General features: G+C 39.7%; 1 long non-coding RNA gene across 1 annotated transcript; it reads left to right on the top strand.

The window, feature by feature from the left end:
* Window positions 1–2,182: 2,182 nt before the first annotated feature.
* LOC121888402 lies at window positions 2,183–6,653 on the top strand. Its single transcript, XR_006093233.1, has 3 exons — window positions 2,183–2,478; window positions 2,605–2,752; window positions 5,887–6,653. It is a non-coding gene; the product is annotated as an uncharacterized LOC121888402 (long non-coding RNA).
* Window positions 6,654–9,752: the final 3,099 nt, after the last annotated feature.

Below are 9,752 nucleotides of genomic sequence, written 5' to 3'. Positions count from 1 at the left end.
GTAAGAGTCATTTTCTCATAAACTTCTATACAAACGGACTCTGAGAATGGGATGAGATCAATGAGATCATGGACAGCACTCTTTGTGTTGAGTATGGAGCTGGGTTCAGGGTGTTGTTAGCCTTACTTAGTGTAGGACAACAAACCCAGGAATATAAGAGGAAATTAAATTATTTCAAAAACATTATGATTCCATTTGGCCTAACAGTCTGCCTGTGTAGTTGCAGGAGCACACACACACAGACCCAATAACCTCTGACCTGAAGGCATAAGGATATCAAAACATTGAACAGAACTAAAAACCCAGCCTCATAAAAACAGTCTATGATTCTATTGAAGTTTAAACAAAGTTTTGTGCTGGTCACATAGCAAGTGGTTGTGTTGTTTTGTGTCTGTATGCATACTGCGTCCTGGATGCAAGTTTGTTAGGCCTAAATTTATCTGGCAAAACACAGATTTGCTGGTCTGTTTTTAAACTTGCCTTGGATTGAAGTCTTAAATTTGCTGTGATTATTCTAGAAATCTGAGCTTCATCCACAACCCTGTTTGTTTCTTAATCGTTAACTGTGTAGAAACATCTACATTTAATGTGGTTAGGGGCCTTAAAATCTCCACTCATTATTAATACAGCATGAGACAATCATTGCAACACAGAGTCTCAAAGAGTCTGAGTGTAAGAGACATATTGAGAAGTGCTTATCCTGCTTGGTTCACAACCAGGAGGATTTTAAGCAGAAAAATATCTATCTGTGCTTTTTGAGTAACTGGCTTGAGTTCAGTCTGACTGCAGAGGTCCTTCAGTGGGCGTTGCTGAATGTGAGTCAGTCATCATGTCACCCACATCTGTGACATTACATCCAGTTAGAATCAATGAGAATAGACAAGACTTATACTGTGTTCTTGTGAGAATTAATGAGAATAGACGAGACTTCCACTGTGATTTAGACACAGCTTGCAAATCTTCTGATTTGGTCAACAGAATTCAATATATATATAGCCTGGTCATAAATGATGGGACCGGACACAAAGCAAAATTCTTTTTGTTGGCCCTTTAATTCCCCGACTGCACTCAATAAAGAACAGCGTTAATACTGTAATTTTGAGGATTTGAGATAATCACAAGGATAACAAAACAATACTACTTTTTACTCAATTAACATCAGGGAAACTAATAAGGAAGCAGATATTTCTCCTATGAACACCTTTCCTGATGAAAGCTTAATACTGACTTTTAGTTCCTAACTGTCTATTATAATGCTAACAACAATAGTGTAGTTAGGTCACCTGGAATATCACAGTACATTAACGCTTACAGTAGTCAAGCTCCAACTCAAGATTTGCCACAGAAAACTAAATCTAATGAACTAGACATGAAGTATCTATAGACAACAGTAGTGGCTCGCTTCCTAAATAAATTTTAAAAAATAGAATTACAACCCATACATTTGCTCAACCACTCAACTTTTCGTTACCTTACAGTAAATTACATTAGTTCAGAAAAATAATATTGATGAACAAAATATATTTTCCAACAACAGCTTGGATGCAAACAGTGCGTGAGAGGAAGTGCTAGTCTTTCTGAACTGCACTGAGTCTCTGTTTCTCCATCTCTGTGTCCTCCACATCCCTAACTGTCTGGAAGCTAATTGCAGTAATTAATTTGTGTGACCTACTGGAGTGTGAAATCAATTTACTGCTAATCACTGGAGGTGGGTGTCTGTAGGCTGGGTCTGGGGAGTCAGTGGACACATGAGATAAAAGCAGCTCTTGATTCACTGCGTCTGTTCAAACAGCAGAAAGAGGAAAGAAGAGGAAAGGAAAGGAGAAGTACTGTGATCAATGGCTTCAATCTGTGGCTCCGCTGTAGCGGTGTTGTCAGGATTGAACAACATTATGTAACATAAGAAATGTTCTTCTGTTAAAGTTTCTTAAGACTTAATAACTCACAGTAACATCACACAGGACTGACATGGCTGCAATATTAAGGAATACACCTCTTTTTTTTTAAAAAAATCAGAAATATTGTTTTTTATTTGTTTAACTGCGTTATCTAGTAATCATTGGAATGTCTGTTAATATTTGATGTGGAAAAAAGTGAATGGTGGACCTATTTTTCTGTGGTGAATTGGTTTCTGCATTCTTTCCTTTTCCAATACTGGATGCTCACTGCTTGTCATGTATTTGATTGCCTTATCAGGTGCAATGCTAATTACCTTAAGGGTAATCACCTGTGTGTGTGCTACATAAAAGGCAGCTACACTGCATGATTGTGACACTGATGAAGGCTGGACGGCTGAAAACAGTTTGTCTTCTGTAAATAAAGTGCTCTCTTCTCATTGTGTGCTATCCTCCTCTGTCATCTTTTATTAATATAATATGGATAATGCACCAGTTCTTTTGAGCACAGAGGAAACTCTATGACAACACTGTTCCCACAGTGTTATCATAACTGATGGAACCGATGGCTAGAGCTATGAAGGTTGTTAAACAGTAGTATTCCTTTAAAACTTGTTACTCGTTCTTTCCAAAAATAAATCTATGGAATTCATATCCTGCTCCACTGTCACTGAGGCAGTTTTCTGCCACATTTCTATTAAACTTCAAGGCATCAGTATACTTCAGAGGAAGTTCTTTCCAGATGGTCGACAATTGCGCTGACAAGACACATACACAGAGCACCATCAGACACAGAGTTGCTGGAGGCAGTGTGATGCCGCCAAGAGGACGCTATGACAGCAGGCCCTTTGGAGCAGGTAAAAACACTTTTGCCTACAGATGTGATCTGACAACATGTTGTACAAACTAGTTTGTTTCAAGCAAACTGAACCTATCAGTCTTGTGAATTCTGGCAGAGGACAGTTCCATCATCACTGTGTATTAGAAGAAGAACCACTGTGGTACTCTAGTATCCACTGATGAGTAATACATTTGTAAATCATACATTTCTAATAGAAGAAGCATTCTATGAATCACAAAATACAGATGGAATATAAGAAGGAACACAAAAAAGACCTTTTTATGTTAATTGTTACCAGCTGGAAAAATAGTCCAACAACTGATAGCTGTGTATGTTCTTTATGTAAGAGTAAAAAGATGGTTTAGATCTATTGATTTAATAACAGTGCAGCTTCAATGGAGGAATGAAATTACAATACAAATTCAGCTTTATGATCAGATCTACATTTATCATGTATTATATTTCATTTAACCACATAACTGGAGTGAAGTTAAAAAAGTAATAGTGAATCCAACTTGAAACAATGCAGAGAAGCTACTTTGTATAATGCAACATTTCTCTTTGTGACTGAAGTTATCCACAGAAGACATTTTGATCATATTTCCAGTGAGTATGAAATCATTCTGCGGCGTAAAATCAGGCACCTGGTGCACTGTGACTTGAAGGCTTTTCCACCAATCTAAAACCTGGAGAGGTTCAAACCGGGAAGGTCAGAGATAATGACTGTGAAACACTGCAAATCATGCTGTTGCAGAATTTCAAAAATATGGACAGTGCCCTCGGCGGAGCAGTTATTTAGCTTTAAAGCACCAGAGAGCTCCTCTCAATCAGCAACGGCAGGCAGGACGGATCAGGCGTATTAAGACCTCAAACACCCTGAAAATATTACCACAATGCTGTATTCTAAAAACACTTCAGTCACATTTTAATCTTTGGTCCATGTGAGAAAATTGTTCAAGGTAGCACAATTTACAAGCTTTTTTTTTAGCTGGAAGAGAAAAACAATAAAAGTACTGTATTGGAGATATTTGTTCATAAAGGAGCCTTCAATGTATTTATCCTCGATATCAGACAGCTCTGTGCCAAGATATTGCATCAGAAATCTTTCTTGCTCCCTTTCTCTTTCACTCTCAACTAAAAGATGAGCAAACAGAGGCATGTTTGGTTTTAAGACAGAGTAGACAGGGAGGGGAGACGAGAGGATAAGACAGAAAGAGAGAGGATGGAAATTGAAGAAGAAAAAAGAGAGAGGAACAGAGAGTGAAGGAGGGATTGGCTGCTGAAGGCTCACCGCTCAGTGTTGCTACCTACTGTTAGAGGAAATGACCAGGTGACACTGACATGGCTGACCTTTTCGTGTGTGTGTGCGTGTGTGTGTCACTGCCTCCTGTTGCTCACAAAAAGGTCAGAGAAGAAAGAAACGTTGCATCTTTACATGATCTTGCTGATGCCATGCAGTAGGGATGAATGTAAATCATACATTTCTGAGAAGGTTCATATTAACAGATAAGAACGGCATCAGAATTTTTGCAGTCATATCTGACAAGCTTAAATTAAATGTTGTGTTCCTTTGTTTCAACTTACCCACCATACTTTCCAAGGAATTAAAAGAATTTGGCAAAGGAACACTTCCTGATTTTAAGCTCTTGTTCGCATCATCAGTTATGTCATGGCTTATGTGTTTTTTGGGTGGGGTGGTATGTTGAGTTGAATGTTTTGTTGATTTGTATTTGTTTGATTTGTACTAAGTCTTTGCCAGGTGGTGAGGAATATTAAAATTTGTATGGATAATGTTAACTGATAAAAGTATAAATGACCTGAATGAAATATGGCTCTATCAGTGGATTGGAGGACCTATTTAAAGCAGAAAGTGGTTGGTTTGAGAGAAAAAGAGGACATATTCTGCACATTTCCAGGTCTATATTTATATTCTGGGGCTCTACTGAAATATCTTTGCATGATTTACAGTTACAACAAAAAAATTTCCTATTTATCTTATACTGGTCCTTTATGCAGTCCCTCAGTTCAGCCTCTGTCTGATACAGGCAGTTTTAGCTCCTGTCTCTTTAAGGCCCCCCTCCCGATGAGCCCACTCTCTTCTGATCAGCAAATCTGTGACTACGGTTCTGTGGATTCTGACTAACCACCAGATATATTATAACAGGTGTGAAAACCTTGTCACAAAGCCAACAAACCTCCTTAAAAGAGGAAATGTTAGAGCTTCAATCAACTGGTCATAAGTGGAGTAAGTCCTGTCTTATGTCAGCATAGTGGACACATCTTTAAATGAAATGGACACTGTCACTCTTCTTTATATTACAACCAAACATTGTGTCAAATGTTCAGTGTTATTACAAAAAACAAAAAAAACATCCTCACCAGGAACTACAGCACAAACACCTGCAGCCCCACCCCTCCCTCACTCATCTCTGACACCCTCAGGGGCCCCTGAGGGACGCTGGATGCCACTTTAACCACAGGTATCTACTGACTTCTTCTAAATCACACCATCAATCTTTGGGCGGTCTCTTACACTGTAAAGTAAGAACACACACACACACATACGCACACACTGTGAGCCCTGAGGCCATTCTATTGGTATGCAGACAGTGGATCTCATTTTAAGCAGGGGTTTCACTCGCTATCCTTGAGACCTGACCCAGCTGCACTGTGGTTCAGCTGTGTGTGTGTGTGTGTGTGTGTAAGCGTGTGCGTGTGGTGTGTGGTGAGTGTGTGTGTCTTTGTGAAGACTTAAGTGTGAGCTGCAGGTCAGCAGCACCCACACTGTTCCCTGGTTGACTGCTGGCTCACATGTAGCAGGATGCAAACTCGATGCTGTTACACTGACCACTGATCTGACAGGACACATTAACCAGAGTCAGCCAGTCATAGAGTCTTTAACACTTTACTTTGGGGTTGTAAAGCTACACAGAAAAGCTAGTATTCATATTTATACTGAAAGTGAGTATTTTGTACTGTCATTCATCCTCCTCCTTTATACTTGAAAAAGTGGGGGTCGTCTCATATTCGAGGACTAGACATTTACATGTAGATGAGATTCTTTTTGAATGGAGAGTACAGAGAGTATCCTTCTCTCTTCTTCTCCCTCTCGCTCCTATTTTCTCCTCTTTGTCATCTCTTTTCTCTGAGGTGTCTCTTTGCTGGACCATCGGCCATCCTGGGACCGCTCTCCTTCCCTGGCTGTTGGTTCCATTTCCAGAATTTCCTCATCTGGATCTTCATCCTTCAGGAGATACAGCCTCACCTCCTCTGTCTCTCTCTCCCCTGTGTATACGGTTTCCTTGTCTCTTGTGTGTCCTCTTCCCCAGTCTCCATGGTGATGGAGGTCGCATGGCTCAGGTTCTATCTGTTTGGCAGCACCTGGAAGTTGTTCAATGTCTTCTTGATGATATTTTGCATATGTGAGAAATCCATCTACAATTTTGTTATCCTGTTTGTCCATGCTGTATTTCTGTAATTTTGCTTTCTTGCTCTATTCTGTAGACACATCTATTGCATATCTGTCCACCCCGGGAGAGGGATCCGTCCTCTGTTTCTACTATTCTTTCCCCTGTTAAAGGGGTTTTTAGGGAGTTTTTCCTTATTTGAATCAAGGATCTAAGGATAAAGGATGTTGTATTGCTGTACAGATTGTAAAATCCCCTGAGGCAAATTTGTGATTTGTGATATTGGGCTATGCAAATAAAATTTAAAAGCTACACAGTGTGGGATTGGAGTTCTAATGGCCTTATTTTACTTTTACAAGAGAACAGCTTCAAGGATGAGGACTCTCTTCTCCTTGGATAAATATTATTTCAGGGAAATTTTCCCAACAGTATTAGTGTTGAAGTGTGTTTTGTTTAAAGACTGGAGGTCGCAATGATGAATGTAAAGTTGATCTGAAGTGTCTGTGAAAAATGAGGAAGCTATTGGTATAAAAAAAAATGTGCCATAACAGCTCACTGAGCCATACTGCATTCATTTTTTTAACGACGTTGTGTGTGCAAATGTCAAGATGAAAATAAAGTTGTTTTGAAGTGTCTAGGGAAAAACATGAGAATGACATTGACTAAAATCTCAGGGCCACTTTGCCATTTTTAAGACAGTCCCTAGCTTCAGCTCATCAGTTTCAACCCACTATCAACATCAGATCGTGAGGTAAAAATAACTTCGGTTGGACAGTCAAGCTAGACCCTGCACTGCACACCTACCCTCATGAATCTTACGTGTATGAACCCTGCTGAATATAAAACTTAGAGCAAGCACAGCTGTAATTAAGTCTGTTTGGTAGACTAGGACATGTGTAGGAGGAGGTTGGAGGATTAGCACTGATATCACACATGGGGGGGGTGGCTCATGCTTGTTCACTCAATAGTTTACTCAATAGAAACCTTTTTCATGGCAGACACTTAACATGTCATACCAGGAATAATGATAACATGAATCATGGCTGAATTCCACTTATAGTGTGCAGGTTTCAGGGCCTTTATATTTTGCATGCTTACTCACTGGCTTTGCATACTGGGACACTTGAATGGAACAGAGCCACCTTTAATGTTATTAGTTACACCTGTGTTTTCCTGTTATGACAAGTCAAGCTGTAAATTGAGATTTCGGACATTTTCAGTCCGTCCCAATACCCAGACTCTTGGTATTTGCAATCAGATGACAGTAAAAATGTACATTCAGGGGTTGAGAGGACAAAGCAATTAAATAGAGTTATCTAGAAGCATGTGCAACCTAGGTTTAGTGGACTTAAAAGGGACATAATGTAATATTATTTTGAATGGTTTCAGTCTGATAATTTTTTTTTGTTTACAAATGGAGCATACTTTTTGGCAAGAAAGAAGAATGTGTGGAATAAAATAGACGATATCTCTGGTTCTGCTGTATCGATTTTGATATTTTAAAAAACTGTCCATCCAACCATGTTACAAGAGTGTAATGCTAAATCGGTGAAGTACACTGTTAATACAGTTCATACTTCTCTTTGATTCACACTCCATATTTCTATACTTGCAAGCTTGTAATATGTTGTAATGTGGAGCTTTCTGTACCTTATTTTCCTTGTTTTTCCTGTTGTTAGGTAGCTTGCATGATGCTATCTGTGTGTGTGTGTGTGTGTGTGTGTGTGTGTGTGTGTGTGTGTGTGTGTGTGTGTGTGTGTGTGTGTGTGTGTGTGTGTCTGTTTGTTTAGAGAAAAAAAACCCAGACAATCTTCTATACAGCAGCCTTATATCACTTCTGGCTTTGTTGCCATCCTCTGATAAGCACTTTACATCACACACAAGCACCAATCAGGACAACAATGACAAAAAGACACACTTTAACAACAGCATCAGTCAGCAGTATGGTCCGAGTGCTGCCTTTTGTAAAAGTGCAGCAGAGGGTTGATTCAGTGCCATGTAATACCTTGCTACACATCCATTACAGAAGCATTTGGACCTCTCCTCCCGTGTTGGCTTTTGTTATGTATATGAGAGCTATTATGTACGGGAAGTAAATGTATTGGATGGAAAGGAGGAGGGGGGGTTGGTAGCATGAGGAGGGGTGGGTTTTAATAATATTCTTGTGTGCTTGACACGAGGGAGTGCTATTTCCCTGGAGGACGGTCTTCAGGGCCATGCTGCCCCCTTCTCCTCCTCCCCTGTTGCTCCATTATCTCGCCCTCTCTCCACTTGATATTAAGACAACAGGGAGGATTACGCCGAGCGACGACAGGGAAAAAGCAAAAAGCAATTTACCCTGATGGAAGGATGGGGGGGGGGGGGAGGGTGAAATGCAGGGCTGAAGTACTTGACTCCAGTCTCCACTTTTCTGCTTTCTTTTCTCTTCAGTGTTGACAATATTTCTCCTGCGAGAGTACAAATGTAATCAGTTATGGATATTTGACTTATTTTTTTCTCCAATGCTACAATTTCAAGGATTTCTTGTGTAGAGAGCAGTGTATGTGATGGTCCCCAAGCTTCTCTACAGTAATAATCTGGGTGTTAATGGGTATTCTGCCCTGCAAAAGTAATCAACAATTACAAATATGACTTGTTTTAAAGTCAAACTTGCTTTAAAAATCAAAATTCATGATCAGGTGTTGCACTTGACGTTTAGATTGATATATATATATATATATATATATATATATATATATATATATAGGTAAGACCAAGGTTTGGTTCTGTTTATGGTCACATAGATTTATTACAAATGAACCAAGACGTTTAAACCTGAGGTCATAAGGATCACATGATCGTGCATTAATGTATAGATCACTAATACTTTTACTCCAGTGGCATTTCCCATTATCAACAGGTGGATTTAATAGTAATTTAACTCTAAAATTTATGCTGAAATCACATATCTACTATCACAGAATCCTTGGCTAAAGTCACCCATCCATCATCCAGACCTCTGCACCCTTACTTTCCGCCTCAGGGCACACTACTTCCTGCATTGTACATTGGCTCTAGATGCAAATCATGCTCTGCAGAATTATCTAATATGAATGTAATTCCTTGGAATATAGTGCTCAGTATACACAGCCAATGTCAATCTCTTTGAATGACATATACTCACACAAAAGGCCCTGTACTTAAAGAAAACAGAGTGGAGAAAAGAGCCACACATGAGCTGAAAACATAGCCTGTATATAGAGCTGGACGTAGTGAGATGTTATGTCACCAGTTCCTTTGCACTGGAGCCAGTTTGAAGCCCAGAGTTGCTGATTATGGTCGGCACCATCTTTTCCGTTGGGAGCCAGGACCTTCCAAATAAAGAGTGTGGGGTGTTGCTTTTCATGTTCTGGAAACACGCCGCACTACCTTGGACCCAAACTAATGCTAGCTTACAGGGAACACCGAATGGTGCATGCTTAAGCTAATGTTAGCAACTTTAGCTAAATTGTGCTAACAGGGCAGGTATCATAATCAAGTAACATTAAACTTAGGGAAATATTGTGACAATAGTCCGACTCAGTGTAAGTCCCAGAACCGGGGAGAGCAGCAGATGAGTCAACTGTAAAT

Source organism: Thunnus maccoyii, chromosome 21, assembly GCF_910596095.1.
Source record: "Thunnus maccoyii chromosome 21, fThuMac1.1, whole genome shotgun sequence".
In the NCBI taxonomy this organism is placed as follows: Eukaryota; Metazoa; Chordata; class Actinopteri; order Scombriformes; family Scombridae; genus Thunnus; species Thunnus maccoyii.
The sequence above is the reverse complement of the archived record's forward strand: the minus strand, read 5'-3'. Positions and strand labels throughout refer to the sequence as shown.